The sequence below is a fragment of the Myotis yumanensis genome, unplaced genomic scaffold (genome assembly GCF_028538775.1).
Source record: "Myotis yumanensis isolate MYYU_CA2020_CCGP unplaced genomic scaffold, mMyoYum1.0.hap1 SCAF_3, whole genome shotgun sequence".
Lineage (NCBI taxonomy): Eukaryota > Metazoa > Chordata > Mammalia > Chiroptera > Vespertilionidae > Myotis > Myotis yumanensis.
Genome location: NW_027223754.1, coordinates 182124078 through 182140340, shown reverse-complemented (window position 1 = coordinate 182140340; position 16263 = coordinate 182124078). Strand labels below are relative to the sequence as shown.

Here is a 16263-nt window from a genome sequence, read left to right as displayed (position 1 = left end):
CGATGACTATTGTAAAATTGTCTCATATATTAACCTATTTATCCTCACATCCACCCGCTGACATAGGAATCATTAGGGAAGCTGAGGCATGTTTTGTAAGTAGCAGGGCTGTGATTTGAACGTAAGCAGTTTGACTCCAGAGTCTGTGCTCTTAGTGAAAAAGGGTCCAAGGTCTTGAGTGTGGAGATCCAGGTTCCAAATGGAAACCTTTGCTTGAATAGTGGGATAGCCCTACAAATTCTTCCATTTCTTAGTGCCTCAGTGATTTCAATTGAAAACTGAGAATAAGAACTACTAACTTGAAAAGCTTTGGTTCTCTCACGTCACAGTGAAAATACAAGTAGAATTAACCACCACTTGTTTCTTGCATCTCTGGAATCATGCTAAGGAGAATCCAAGCCATAACCAAGGTGGTATTTTTAAACCTCATCTTCATTTTCTCCTCCACACCTTTCCCATTCTGGCTGTGTCCCAGAGCATGGCTAGCTCATCCCTTCACTCATTTTGTTTTAAAGGCAGATAAAGTTTTGTTTCATGGGAGGACTAACCTATGTTATTGCCAAGGCCTCTATGTAAAGACAGGAGAGGGAGAACTTTGATTCTCGGTCTCTTCCTTCTTGGACGGAGTCTTGATGATTTCCCCCTTCTTGGCTGGGAGGGGTCTTCATAGCACCTGTGTACTTCCTTGATGTTAGAACTGTGGGCCTCAGCTGGTCATTGGGGAGCTTTTTGTGAGCCTTGTCTGCCTTCAGCTTGTGGATGTGTTCCATGAGAATCTGCTTGTTTTTGAAAACGTTCTCCTTCATTTTCATGTACAGGCTGTGATCCACAGTGTGTCCTGTGAAGCCGGCACCGAATTCTCATCCTCCCCATCCAGGCTGCCTCGTCAGGCATGTGGGCACTGGCAGCACTCCTTCACTTACCCATGCCAGCCTGCCTGCCCTTTGGCAGGCCCAGGTGTTTTGCCAGCATCCAGCCTGGACAGTCACAGGCTTCTGGATGATCGGCCTGTTTTGATCAGTTTCTGGAGCTGCTAACAGGAGTTGGCATTGCCTGTTTCATTGGTCTCATTGGGGTCCAGCCAGACCTTCTTTTTGCCACAGTGAAGGGCACTGAAGGCGAGCCTCTTGTGAAGCCTGAGCATGCTCGAGGCTGAGGCTGCAGTGGTGAAAGAAAAGCTTGTAACATGGCTCTGGAATCTGCCCCAAACTCATCCTTTAACTCGGGGGGAAGGGGAGGGCACTGTCTTTGTTCTTCTCTCCGTCACTCTCTCCTTGACTACCCTTTGTCCCAATCACTTTCCACACATCCTCCTAGTTCTTTTTCACAAAAGTACCTGAACAAGCCCTGGCCAGTGTAACTCAGTGGTTAGAGTGTCGGCCCACACATTGAAGGGTCACGGGTTCCATTCCTGGTCAAGGGCATGTACCTGGGTTGCAGGTTCAATCCTGGGCTCCAGTTGGGGTGTGTGTGGGAAGCAACAAATAGATGTGTCACTCTCACAGCTCTCTCATTCTCTCTCTTCCTCCCTCCCTCCCTCCCTCCCTCCCTCCTTTCCTTCCACTCTCTCTAAATATCAATGGAAATAATATTCTTGGGTGATGATTAACAAGCAAACATAAAGAATATGTGAACAAGAAACTAGACCTCTACTTTTGGGTGGGAGAGAGGGAGAAGCTAAGGGCACAAGTGAAAGCCTCCTGAACACGTGGGAGGTGGGCAGTGGACATTGACTGGGGGGCTGACTTTACCTCCTGGTCCCATGGAGGATTAAGAAAGTGGTTGATGAAGAAATAACAGTACGTATTAAAAGTAAGGCCCAGGATTTATTATGTGTCTTTGATAAGCATGATTTCTTCTTTGCTCTGTGACACACTGTGCAGTTAACGTGACAAGGATGTGGTCGGCAGTGATACCCGACTGGATTGTCATCTTCTTGAGGGTAGGATCTGTTCCTCCTCATTTCTGTATCTATAAGGCCAAGTACAGTGTTGGCAGATAGCATTTGAAAGAATAAGGGAAGAAAGATAGAAACTCAGAGACGGGCCTGCTGAATTTGAATTTTCATTCTAACAACTGACCTTTCCATTCCATGAAGTGAGCTATTTAGCAATTCGCTAGCATATGGATTATCTCTGTCTATGGCATCTATTCTTCCTCCATCTGTTGAGGAATTTCATCCCCTTTCAAAGTCACAGAGGCCTTTGGTATATTCTACACATGGTACAAATTGGACTTTATTTTTTTTAAAGGATGTAACAATATCACCTAGATTTGGCAAACATAATAAAAAACTTAATTTGGAGATGGCTTCCTATTTTTTTATTTTCCCTTTTGACAAATACATTTAATAGACAATATCAATCTGGTTTCCTAATGCACATAAAACCTAGCGGTATTCAATTTCTGGCTTGTTTGCTTTTATTCTTAAAGAATCTGAAGGGAGTTGACATTTTGTTTCATTCATTCACAGTCTCTTTTTTCATATCTAATGAACACACTCCACAACAATGGTCCTCAGATCTCCACCATCTGCAGGGGACGGCACACAGGTCATAGGCTAAGAACAACACCACATCAGTATTGAATAAAAAAGTGGAACTTCAAAGGCAGCGCTGGCCATGAGGTCTATGCTTTCAAGACCTTGGGGCTCGCTCCTCCTGTTTATTTTTTTTGTTTGATTGGATGATAATGTAGTATGTCATTCCATGGTCCATGACCTGTGGACAGTTCCCTATGGAGGAGCCAGAGTGGGGAGTATTTTTGTGAGCATATTTGTCCTAGAGAGGAAATAATAAAAACAAGAAGGGTGGGCACAAAAGATGTCTGAGGAGAGGAAACAAAATCCTTTATTATTGAGGGAGATGATCTTGGGGGGCTCAGCCAAGACTCTTTTTATCTGGATGGTGATAATGATAATGATTCTCTCTATAAATAACGTAGGCGAGGGGGAGATTTTTGTTAGTTTGCTTCTCTCTCCCTGTCAATTGCCCTCTATTTTCCCTCACCGCTGTGGCAGACACGTCAGACTCATCTTTACACTGTGTTGATTAGAGAACATCTTTACCTCTGAATCACCCAGGCATCAACTTTTTAAAGTGTTGAACTGGTGCATTAAGTCTTAATGGAAAATTTTCCTCCCAATACAGGACGTCTCTGGGCTATGAATAATTAATGACAATTTATAGCTCAAGGGATGTGGCAGAGGAATCAATATAGTAAATTAACATCCACCTCCCGGCCACCCAACACCAATATCTTTTTTAGGTATAATTAGGTCTCAAGAAGTCCTATACCTTTCTTTTTAAACAAAATCTTACATATAATCAACATTAGCTTTGTTTTTATTGTATTCACATTTTATTAAATATTAGTCTTAAAAGCTAGGAGGTACCCAGGAGTGGTCCATGCTCTGATGGACCTATAAATTAAATGATTAGGAAGATACAGTTCTTACTACCACGGCTGAGACTCTGGCAAGGCAGAGAGAATAAAATGAAAAGATGCCAGGATACATGTATTCAGAAACAATCCTCCTCTTGCCTTCCCTTCACTCAGTTCCTAAGAAGGAGTGAAGAAAAGCTTCTTGAAGCATATGTCTGCATGTCAAAAGCAAGCCCAAACTGTTGGTGATGGCGGTGACAATACTGTGGTACCAAATGCCATTGTTAGGAGAGTCTCATCTTTATATCTCAGATTTTAAGTCCTTCCTGACCAGGGCTCTGGCCCGTATCGCAGTATATTGGCTAGGAATGGGGATGACCTTGACAATCCCTGTTCTGACATCCCGAAATTTCCTGTTTGCCCTGGTCTCTCCACATCAGCCCAAGCATTGCCAGCTCTGGCCTGTCTCTTCTTTTCGAGTAATCTCATCCATCATGGGAACTGTCAATTGGGTGCCTTTGAGTCCTGGGGCTTGCAGAAGATGTTCTGAGGACAATGTCCATCTGTCACATGTTATTAGCAGTTTTCCTAAACCCTAGAGTTAGGGAGGAGCAATCCTAGCTGAGGGGAAAGTGCAGAGAATCAGAAAAGGCTCTAAGATTTCTGACAAGTCCTGTTCCTTTGCTGGAGCTTGCACCAACTTTTCATTGTCCTCCATTCTGTTGTTCCCTGGACCGAAGCAGAAGTGAGTAATACAGGGTTCCTGCCCTTAAAGAATTTCTTTTTAGTGTGGAAAGATAGACTTGGGAACAAAGTACTATGCTCCATGGTTATAAGTCGTCCAGGGGTCCATGGGCTGGGGGAGAGTGGGCCCCAAGGAGAGTGCTGGGAAAGGCTTTCTCAGGGAGGTGCTTGATTGTGTGTCTTGCAAAATGAGTCAAGACCTGGTGGGTGACACAGTGAGTGGCCTGGGGCATTCCTGGCCAAGAGCCGGAGCAGGCGGGCAGCCCCAGGGGAATGGAACTGGAGCTCAGTCCCCGGTCTTGGCAGAGCTTAATTACTTGTTTCCTCCTTGAGCCTGAAGTTGGGACTTGGAGTTGGAAAAAACTCTCATGTCAGAGGCAGCTTTCTTTGCAGGCCTCAAAGTAATTGAAGTCCCCTAAACCTTCACATCTCTCTGGGAGGTCGTTACTCCTGTGGTTCAAAAGATCCCTTTCAGGGAAGGAGCTTTTGATGACACCATCCCGCCTTGAGTTCAGACACTGTTAGGAGCCTGCTTTCCTCTGTCAGCTGTGCTTGAACATTCTCTCTGGTAACTGCTTCTGCCAGCGCTCCTTACGGCAAGTGTACCTGGGATTATTACTGTTGCATGTCTGCTTTCAGGGACATTGATAAATGACCGAATTAAACCTTCCATTGCAAACACCTTTTAAAACCCTAACGTGGTTTCCGAGAGTGTAATCCCTAATAGACCCCATTCTATGGGTAAGGTCTTCTGCTGGAGTCGACACTTGCCAGGTTTTTCTGGTGCCCAGAGAGCTGTGTTGGAGAGTACACATCTGCATAATAGTAGGGTGTCCTCCCTCTTTCTTTAGAGCACCCACTCCTTATTCCTGGGAGCTTCCCCAAGGGGGCCCCACATGTTCTCATACAACATACAACTGCCAGCCAACTTCAGTGCTGTGGGTGGCTAATCCCCCCTCACACCCTCCTCCTTTCCCTGGGAGCATTGGTTCTAGAAGCACACCGACTGCACCAAATTCTCGCTCCAACACATACCAGCTGTGTGGCCTCAGCAAGTTACTTAACCTTGTGCTTTCACAATACATTCATTTGGAAGGTGCAGTGAAATAATATTTATAAGATACCTAGCCAAGACCTACTATGCAACAGAGCTTAATAAATGGTAGCTATTCTTTTTATCACTGTTAGCACAATTGTTGTGACAACCCATGTCCACTGCCTGCAAAGTTACTTGGTGAAGTCCCTTTCTCACTGGGTAGAGCCTCTGAAAACTCCCCGTGTTCCATGCTCAGGGTCCCCCAGTTATTGTTTTCATGGCTGACGGTGCCCTGGAGCTGAAGAAGCCCGACTTCTACTTGGAGTTCCAGAGAGTCCCCTCCCATAGCTTCTGGCCTTCATTCCTGTAACAAAAGGTGCTTAACCCCAGTTCATAAACGTTTACGTTTCCTTTTCCTTTTCAGCTTTCCTGGTCCTTTTCTACAGCAAAATCTCCTCTTTCCTCCTTCTCTTAGGAAACCAGAGTTCCCATGCATGAGAGAGAGAGAGAGAGAGAGAGAGAGAGAGAAGGAAGAGTGAGAGAGAGAGAATGAGACGAGGATGTGGGGGATGTAGAGGGAGAGGAGTGCTTCATACTGGCAGCCGCCAGCCAAAAATGTCGTAATGCTGATTGTTCTATTAATAGAATGTCCAGGTGGCACCACTGGATTTTTTCCCCCTCTTTAAAGCAGTTTCTTAGATGAGAGATTTTTAACCTTTTGGAATTGAGATGACCAGTTCTTTTGAATAATACTGTGTGCTTTCAGTGTGAATTTGTTTTGAGACTGATTGGAGAATTCCTCTCCATCCAGTTGTGAGTTGAATTTTGGGCAGTTGCATGTTGGCATCCTCAGAGGTGAAGTCTGCAGGTAACTTTGAGAACAAGAATATGGAGTAGTGCCTCTGACGTGGCACTGTGTCGTGACTCTTCAGTCTGAGAGGGTGACAGTGACCTAGGGGATGGGCTGGAAGGCCATGGGAGGAAGGTGGGTAGGTGATTTGTTCAGCATATGCTGGACTGTTCGATCCAGGCCTTCCCTGTTGAATCTTGAAAGAGACAGCGCGAATTTAAACAAGTAAATGCCTTGCCCAATAGTTGTCATGATGCCTGCTTTTATTATTTGATTTAAGTTTGTAGACTTGCATTTTTAAAAGTTTCTTCCCCTAGTGGAACAAAACAATTCAGTTATGTTTCCAAGGCAGGTCAGAACTTAGGACCCAGCAATCTTAGATCCATATAGAGACAAAAATCAAACCTGTTTTATATTCTTATAAAAATAATTCAGAAGATAAGTCTTTGACATTTAAGTATATAAATGGTACAACCATTTTGGAAAAGAGTTTGGTTGTTTCTTAAAAAGTTAAGCCTACGTTTATCATATGATTTAGCCATTTTAGTCATAGATATTTACTCAAGAGAAAGGAAAGTCAAGGTCTATACATAGATCTATATGTGAATGTTCACTGCTGCTTTATTTGTAATAGCTCCAAACTGTGGAAATAACCCACATGTCCATGAGCCAATGAATGGATAAACCAATCATGCTATATAATGGAATACTACTCAGCAATGAAAAGGGATGAGCTATTGACCCAAAGAACACTATAGATTAATTTCAAAATAATTTCACTGAGTCAATGATGCCAGACACCCCCCAACCATCAAAGAATACTGTGATTCCATTATATAAATTCCAGAAACATGTAAATTAATCTATAGTGACAGAAAGCAGATCAGTGGTTGCCTGAGGATGATAGGGGGTAGGGCAGGGAGGAGTGAGAGGGAACGATTACAAAGGGACAGGAGGAAACTTTTGGGGTTGATGGATATGCTCATTATCTTAATTGTGGTAATGGCTCTGCGGGTGTATGCATATGTCAAAACTCATCAAATTGTAGACTTTCAATATGCAGTTTATTATGTGCCAGTTATGCCTCAATAAAGCTGGAAGAATAATTCTAAAGGCAAATAACTAAACTTTTAATATCTTTCCATTTCAGAGATATCTATCATCATATGTTAATTCTGCTGGCTCCTTTAGTTTTCATTCGGGGATCCTAAAACCTTAACTTCTATTCACACGGCCCATGCTAGTCACACTAAACACTACCACCTATAATAATAATGACAGCAGAAAACTTCCTGTTGAACAGGGTTATACCAGTGCCTTGCCTGTATTATCTCATTTAATGCCTGGAAAACCTTCCTAGTGTAGGTACTATTAACTCCATTCTACATAAGAAGAAATCAAGGCAGAGGGGTTAGGTAATTAGTCCAACACAAATGTGAAGAGTCCTAATTCAAACCCACAAATAGTCCTTTCTAGGGCTCCTACTTTGTCACTAATAGGACATAACTACAAATTTATTTGACAGCAGCGAAGAATTATTACAGAAACAAGGGCAGGATGCTGTAACTGGTAGCTGTTTCCTAGGCCCTTTGGCTTCCTGGCCTTCTGTGACACTCGTTTTTTGTTTCAGCTTTTAATTCCTGAGAGCAGTCTTCCTGCCTGTTTCCTTGATTTCTATTGCCCTGTTCATCTTCGTAGAATCTGCGTTTGTTGCCTTTATGTTTTTAAATGCCTGCCCCATACAGAGAGCTTTGCCTGATGACTTTGCTTCTTTTTCTTCTAATTTTTTATTTTAAAATTACAATTGACATTCAATATTATATTGGTTTCAGGTATACAGCATAGTGGTTTGACATTTATATAACTTACAAAGTGATTTCCCCTGTCCTGCAATAAGTCTAGTACTTACCTGGCACCGTACATAGTTATTACAATATTATTGACTATATTTCCAGTGCTGTTGTGGGTCTGGAACCCATAGTTCCTCACGGAAGGTCTCTGCAGCCTAGATATCCCTTCTGATTAAAAACACACCACATGTGGGTGTCAGACCAGCCTCTTCCGCGCCTACACCCCTCCTACCAGTCTCAATGTGCTTTCTTTTTTACTTCTGTAGTTGCAGGACTTCCATTCAACCAGTGTTCAGGCAATCCTGAATGATGGTTCTTCTGTATTTTAGTTGTAATTTTGATGTGGTTGTGGGAGGTGGGGAGTACTGGTGTTTACCTACGCTGCTATCTTCCTGTATGAGTTCTTTTTTAAAAAAATATATATTTTATTGATTTTTTTACAGAGAGGAAGGGAGAAGGAGAGGGATAGAGAGTTAGAAAGATCGATGAGAGAGAAACATTGATTCAGCTGCTTCCTGCACACTCCCTACTGGGGATGTGCCCGCAACCAAGGTACATGCCCTTGACCGGAATCGAACCTGGGACCCTTCAGTTCTCAGGCCGACGCTCTATCCACTGAGCCAAACCGGTCAGGGCTGAGTTCTTTATAAATGTTGGATATTAATCTCTTATGGGGTTTATTGTTGGCAAATATGTTCTGCCATTTCGTAGGTTGTCTTTTTGTCTTGTTGATGGTTTCCTTTGCTGTGCAAAAAATGTCTGCTTTGAGTAGATACACAGGCTAGATTTTCCAGGTAGAACAAAACTGTGCATAAGGAAGGGATGGATCCTGTTCAGATCAGGATATGTGTCAAAGTCTCTGCAAGGAATATCGAGCAAAAGGACAAGGCAGGCAGACAAAATAAGAGGAATCAGGCCAGGAGATTGGCAGGGACTCAGGCAGAATCCCGTATAGGTGGGAGCAGAGTAGAAACACGAAGATTTGTTGGAAAGTCCACAGAGTACAAGGGCATCCGTGGGCCCTGCTGAGTGCTGGGCAGGTAGAACTGGCAGGAAGAGAGAGCAGAGTTGACAGAGAGGCCTCGGAGGAGCCCCCGAAGCATGTCCTCAAGAGGCAAGCTGTCCACCAGTGCATGCAGGAGCTGATGGCCCCGGGCCTGGGGCCAGCATTGCCTGGATTGACAAGGATTGCCAGAAGGCCCTGGAAAAGATGGATTCGCAGTCTTTTCACACTTCTGCCAGTCTCCCAGATTATTTTGGACTCTCTCTTTTTTATTTTTAATCAGTAGGAGAAAAAAGAAAGATTACAATAAAAACCATATGGGGACCTCTTCTCAGGCTAAAATCTTTTGATCTTTTCTTTAAACCAGCAATTTTTAACCTTTTTAATCTCATGGCACACATAAACTAATTATTAAAATTCTGAGCACGCCAAAACATAGTTTTGCCGATCGGACACAAAAAAGGTATAATTTTGATTCATTCACATGGGATGACTGTTGTTGTTGTCTTTTTTTTTTTTTAATCTAAGGTAAAAGAGGTCAGTGCTCCTGACTAAATAGTCAAGTATTGTACGTTTTAAAAATTTTTGTGGCACACCAGTTGAAATTTAAATAGAAGAAAGTAACCTTCCCACTCTTCAAGAATTCCAAATGTTTTCCAGCCTCTAGCAGAACAAATATCTCAGGTAAATATACTATCACTAGTGGCCCAGTGCACCGATTCGTGCACATTGAAAGAAAATTAATTAGAAGAAATATTTTAATATTGCTATTTGCCCTTTCTCTATAATAGAAGTGTCAACCAAATTCACGATAGACAATGACAGATCAAAACACACGTGTGCGATTGGCACCAGCGAGAGTTTTATATGTATTGTACATGCGAAAGTCAACTTATCTTTTTATAGATATAGAATAAACTTGCTTAATTAAAACTGCTTTCTGATGTAGCTAAATTTTTTTCATCCCAGTGAAGCACCTCAAATTCTCTTTCAGGTAATTGTCAGCAATGCAGCAGTAAATATCAACATGAAGTAGATTATTATTGTAGATCACGCAGGGAGAACAAAGGGTAAAATATTTAACTGCAGCAGTGTTTGACTATATTCTGCGCAGTGAGAAAACCTGAAGTCATTTTCAAGGTCCACCATTTCTTACTTCTTTTCAGTTGGGTCAAGTTTCTAAGCTTTCTAAACCTCCATTTTCCGGCTAATGAAAAAAAAAAAAGGATTCCACTGAGTCTCCTATCTCCCTACTCCAGGACTGCTGTGAGGATCAAATGAGATGAGGCATGGGAAAATGCTTCACAGACATTTGGTTAAAGTGTAAAATATTTGCACCTGGCTATAAAGCAAGTTGTGTTCCTGGGCTGAAGAAACTGCAAGGAGGCTAGTCGTTGCTAGGGAGAGGAAGCGGGTGTTGCTATGTGATGTCATTATCCGGCTCCAACAGCACCATTTTGGGGTTGGGCTGTACTGTGGGCCACATTTTGTGCCATGGCAGCATTGGCTTCGATTTGGTGGGGTGTTGCTCCAGGTGGTGGCGGGGCCTGTGTCCCACTTGGGGGAAGCCAAGTTGCTTTGTTGGCACCAGGTCCATGGTGCCATTTCTCTGTAAATGGCCAGTGCTCATCATGGCAACTCCTGCATTGAGTGTCTGCCCCCTGGTGATCAGTGCGAATCATAGCAACCAGTTGGATGGGTGGAGGGACACTTAGCATATTAGCCTTTTATATATATAGATGGCTCACTCCTTCATTTATTTGTTCAGACACTAATTGAGTACCTACTAAGTACCAGTATCTGTGCCAGAAACAGATGGTACCAAGAAAGTTTCTCTGCTATTGTCTGCACCGATTCCACAGTCTAGGTAAGGAGACAATGAAAATGCAGTAATGCACAGGAATTTTGGGAGCCTCGAGAAGAAGGGAGGGGTGGAGGTACAAGAGAAAGGGAGGTAAGGTTCAAAGAAGCTTCGTGAAGAAAGTGACACTAAAGTTGAGAAGAGAGTCATTCCTAGATCTCTTAGCAACTCAAAGTTTTCTTTTATAGAGGTTGGAGATTCTAATATCTTAAATTCCGCCAGGACTGTTTTCTGGAAGCCCTTATGTGAATCCATTTTTTAAAAACCACAGAATAATATAACTTAACCGGAATGAAAACTCAGCATACCGACAGAAGGACCTTGGCACGTAGACATCTGTTTCCTAAATGTTTGTGAAGAAGCAGTAGAAATAAATATGAGATGATGAACAAAGGGCATATTTGCAAATGCTGCTGCTTGATAACTTTACGTAATGAAAGATTACCATATATCTATTTTTTGTATAAAGTAATGATCCCACTTAAGAAGAATTTTTAACTGATTTCTCTAAATCGTCTTATAAAAATAGGTATCTGTTCTGAAAATCTATTTTACTTTTCGGTATGGAAGGGTCTATCCATTCCACAGTTCACCTTAGGACGCTGTGCTGCCAGTTTTATGAGATTGTGGTCTTAGTGCTCTATGCTAATCTCCTATACATCAGGCTGGAAGCTTATCTTGACAGGAAAAGTTGGAGCAGGCCTTGTGGAGTGGTTTTGGCACTCCGCACGGGAGTGGAAATATGCACAGGCTGCAGCAGAGTCTGGCGTGGACTGCTGAGGGGAGGCAGCACTGTCTGGGAGACAATTAGCGCAGGAAAGTCCTGGGCGCCTCTGCCGGGTGGTACTGCTCCCGGGATGGCAGGGTCATGGAATTGTGTGTTTCCACAGGAACTGAGAGGAACGGCAGCCCTACAAGCCAAGTTGGAGACAGAACACTACCACTGAGCACCACCATAATCGCCTGTCTGATCCAAAACTCTTCATGTGCAAAAGGGAGGTGCCAAGTGGAGAAAGAATACTTATTTCAGAGGTTTTCAATCTGAAGCCTCGAAAAACCCTGAGACACAGGTGTAACCACTGCTGGGTGAGTATGTCAAACCAAAACAGGGCGTGAAACGACCCTCCAATTGTCTTGGAAAGGTTTTGAATCTAATCTATGGCAATTTTGGTAAAAATACAAGTGCGTTTTTTTTCTATTTATGAGCTTGTTGGGTGAGAAAAATTGATTGCCCCCCCCTTTTTTGTGGGAGGCTTGGTTTTGCTTTTAATATATGTAAAGCTCTGAGCTTTGTCACTGAGAAATATTTAGCAATGCTTATTTCTAGGAATAAAGACAATGTAGTATCCATAGTTTGACTTCAAGTTAAAAAAAATGCTAGGGACTTTGTGACGACCTCTTGTGTTGCTGTCCCTGGAAGCTGTGTGGCTTTCTTGGAAACATGAGAACTCGTGAATGTTTGCTCCACGGGACCCAGAATGCTAGGGTAAAAATAAAATTCCATTAAGGCAAAGTGGAAAATACAATTTTATATTTCCTCCCTCTGCCAAATAGAGACACTTTTATAAAAAAAATATGTCCACACAATGAGGCCCGTTAGAACCCACAGATGATGATGGGTTGAATCATGGACTGTGCACAATTGAGGGAAGTGGAGCAGCTCTCCAGCCACGTGACAGTAAGGGAGGGTGAACTGTCTCTAGGCAAGAGTGTGGGGAGAGGATCTGTCTTTACCTTGCCCTTCCAGTTATGGGAGAGAGGGGGTGCATGATAGAGAAAGATCTGAAATGTCATTCAATGGTCAATTCCTTTACAGTAAAGAGCATGATCTTCTCATGCCTAGCATGGTTTTCAGCACATGTAAGTGTTTATTGTTATGTTGAACTGGGTTAACATTCTGGGTTCCACTGGGAGTATCAAATATTGAAATGAGCTCCACACTTTGATTGAAACCAAAAAGAGACAGAAAATGTATAAGGAGTGTGGAATCTTTGCAAGGAGATAAAGAAATGGGCCTGGTAAATGACAGTAGCTAGAGGATACTTGTGGGGATGTTGGTGGTGCATTATGGTCCACAGGAACAATGGTTTCTAAGGAGGGCACTTCCAGTACAACATAAGTGAGAGGAGCTGAAGTTTAGGTGTTTCCTGAACAGATAGCTCAAGAATGCTCAGCAGTGCCCAGACGCTGTTGCTCAGAGAGTTGAGTATCGAACTATGAACCAGGAGGTTACAGTTCAATTCCTGGTCAGGGCACATACCCAGGTTGCGGGCTTGATCCCCAGTAGGGGTCATGCAGGAGGCAGCTGATCAGTGATTCTCATCGTTAAGGTTTTAACTCTTTTCCCCTCTCCCTTCCTCTCTGAAATCAATAAAAATAAAAAAGAATGCTTAACAGCATGTGCAGAAATGCATATTAGTGCATTCAAACTAACAGCTCAGCACTGGGCTAATTCTACCATTCAGAGGCAGCCCTGGCCAGCTCTAAGTTCTTCCCTTAAGTCCTCAGGTTTTCCCCTCCAACATTCTTCTCAAATCACCTCACCACCATCCGGAGGTCTGTCCCAGTGTCAGATCTGCACTCTCCCTATACACTTCGTCCTTTCGGGTTGAGAGCTAGATAGACCACATCAAGTGGATTGGATTTGTATCTAGAACTTTTCATCTCATGCCTGAGAACCATACAAATAGTACTCCATGTGCATACCCCAATATATGCTTCCTGGCTAAACCTGTTTCTACCTCATATCAAGACCTCCTTCTGCAGATAGAAAATGATCAGAATACTTGGTTAGAGTCCCAGCCTAAACTAGTTACTAAGAAAAGCAGACAGGTGAGGGGGTGGGGGAGAGATGGGCAGGGAGAGGAATTAAGGAGTTTGACTCTTTTTTTCTACCATGATACAGATACATTCTCCCAGCCTCCCCCCCCCGCCCTCCCCCCCACCACACACACACACTCACTTATTTGCCTCTTATAGCCCATCATGATTCTTGAAAAGTGGTTTTGTTTTTCGGGCTTGATCCCCAGTAGGGGCCATGCAGGAGGCACAGAGTCCCTAGCATATTTTTCTAACTTTGAGTCAAAATATGTGTACTATATTATCTTGATTCCTAGAAATAAGCATTGCTAAATATTTGTTTAATTGTAAAAGCTTCAGAGGTGTTTTTTTCTTTTTTTACTACTTAGGGCAGCTCTCTCTCTTTCCCCTTTAACTCCCTCCCCTTCTCCTACTTTTCTGAAAGTAACTCTGCCTCTTACTGAGAAAGAGCAAGTATAAGAAGAGGAATGTCTTTCAGTCCAGTGTTGCCGAAGGATACACATTAGAAATAGCAAGCAATCTAAGCTAAAATTCACCAAAGGTGTTTTCTATTAATGCTGTGCTAAATCATTAGGAATGTGGTGGGTTAAAACAACACACATTTATTTTCTTACATTTATGGAGGTCAGAAGCCTCAAAATCAAGGTGTCAATAGGGCTGCATTTCTCCTAGAAGGAGGCTGTAGGGGAAAACACACTTCCCTGAATTTTCTAGCTTCTAGACTGCCTGCATTTCTTGGGTTATGGCCCCTTCCTCTATCCTGAAAGCCAGCCATATAGTATCTCTCTCTCTCCCTCTCTCCTTCTCTCCCTCTCTCCCTCTCTCCCTCTCTCCCTCTCTCCCTCTTTCTCTTCCTCTCCTCTGCTTCCCTAATCACATCTCCTCTGACTCTCCCTCCTCCCTCTTTTCCTTATAAAGACCCTTGTGATTACAATGAGCACACCCAGATAATCCAAGATACTTGCCTCATATAAAGATCTTTAACTTCATCACATCTGGAAAATCACTTTTGCCACGTAGAATGACAAACATATCCACAAGTTTTTGGGACTAGGATTGGGACATATTTGGGTGGCACCATTTATGAGGCTCTTCTTGCTATTTACTCCCATTGGACTTCTGTTATGCCGTCAATTCATGTTACAGTGGATCCTGGAATTCTGAACTTTAGTTAAATATTTTTATCAGATTTTAGCCAATTAGATTCATTTCATATTTTACTGAGCCCATACACAAAACAAGGTGTTAGATGCCAAATAATTATAACACTGAAACAACCATGTATGAGTGGCATCTTGATTTTTCCTTCCGCCAAATGCTGAGAATCATTTCCTTAACTGTCAGAATTAATGCATCAATCCTGCTAAGAGTCTGAAAAATATTAGAGACTGTCAGTTAATTGTTAAGAATCTAATAAGTTGAGGTCTGAAATTTAAAAATGTAAGATGCTTTATGTAAATTAAAATGTTGCACTATCTTAAGATAAATGTCAAGAACTATTAAGAGTTTAAGATGTTTCTGTACTTGCAAGTAAACATATTAACCTGCTGTAGTTGTATTGGTGCTATTAGAAGGCATGAGACCCCCGGGTAAAAGACAATGGATGGTTTATGATAGCAATAGCAGTAGCCAGAGTGTCTGCCTTCCTTGCACCGATTCCCTGAACCCCAGTTCCCACAGGACGATGCAAAGAGGGCTACATAACACCTGTACACTTAGTGGGTTATATTATGTGAGAGGAATATTGAATTTAGGGAACCTGAATCTTTTATAACAAGCAGTAAACATGCCTTCCCTTGGCTCTGGAGGGAGACACTCTATCTTCCGAGGTTGTTTGTTATGCAAAAATCCTTTAAAATATAGACTGGAACAAAGGGCAGTAACCTTGCTCACAGTATACAGGGAAACATCATTATTCTTATAAACAAATCCTTTCAGGTATCTATACCTAAATGTTTCTTAGAGACCTCAAACTCATTATGTTTTGAGTTAAAGTCTTATTCTACTTTTACCAAACTTTTTCTCCTTTATTTTCTGTCTTAATTGATGGAGCCACTGTCAACTCAGTCTCAAGCTTCAAACCTAGTATTCATTCTAGATTCTTCTCTATCCTCCCATATATAACTATAAAGAGTCTTTTTTTTTTAGTAATCTGTTGCTTTTTTTTTCTCTTTGTCTTCACTTTCACTAACAAAATTAAGGTTTTCAATTCCTATTCCTATTGGCTCTCTGAGACCAACTGCTGAGAACTAGTGGATTTTTCTAAAAAAACAACTTGAATTTTACCATTCTCATCCTCAAATTATTCAGTGGATTTCCATTTTTTTAAAGGAAGAAAAGGGCATAGTGCAATAGGACTTAAGAGCCCCAGAAACTCAGTGTAAAATCCCTGTCCTGAGTGCTCCAGTTGTTAAGAGAGGGTGCTGCAGAGGTCCTGGTGCTATGGAGAGACCACCTTGTCATGGTCTCCATGCTGGCAGGGATGCAGAAAGGGCCCTAGGGCTCTACAGGGCCTGGCTGACCATGTCCTTTCTTCCTACACTACCCTCAGAGCCTAATCACCACCATTAGTCTTGAAACTATCAGGACTAATCTCATTTTATCTTTTTAAAAATATATATATTTTTATTAATTTCAGAGAGGAAGGGAGAGGGAGAGAGATAGAAACATCAATGATGAGAGGGGATCATTGATTGGCTGCCTCCTGCACGCCCC

The 16263-nt window shown here is 42.4% G+C and overlaps 1 pseudogene; it reads right to left on the bottom strand.

The window, feature by feature from the left end:
- Positions 1-568: 568 nt before the first annotated feature.
- LOC139006476 (large ribosomal subunit protein eL19-like) lies at positions 569-1144 on the bottom strand (annotated as a pseudogene).
- Between the last annotated feature and the right edge of the window lie 15119 nt (positions 1145-16263).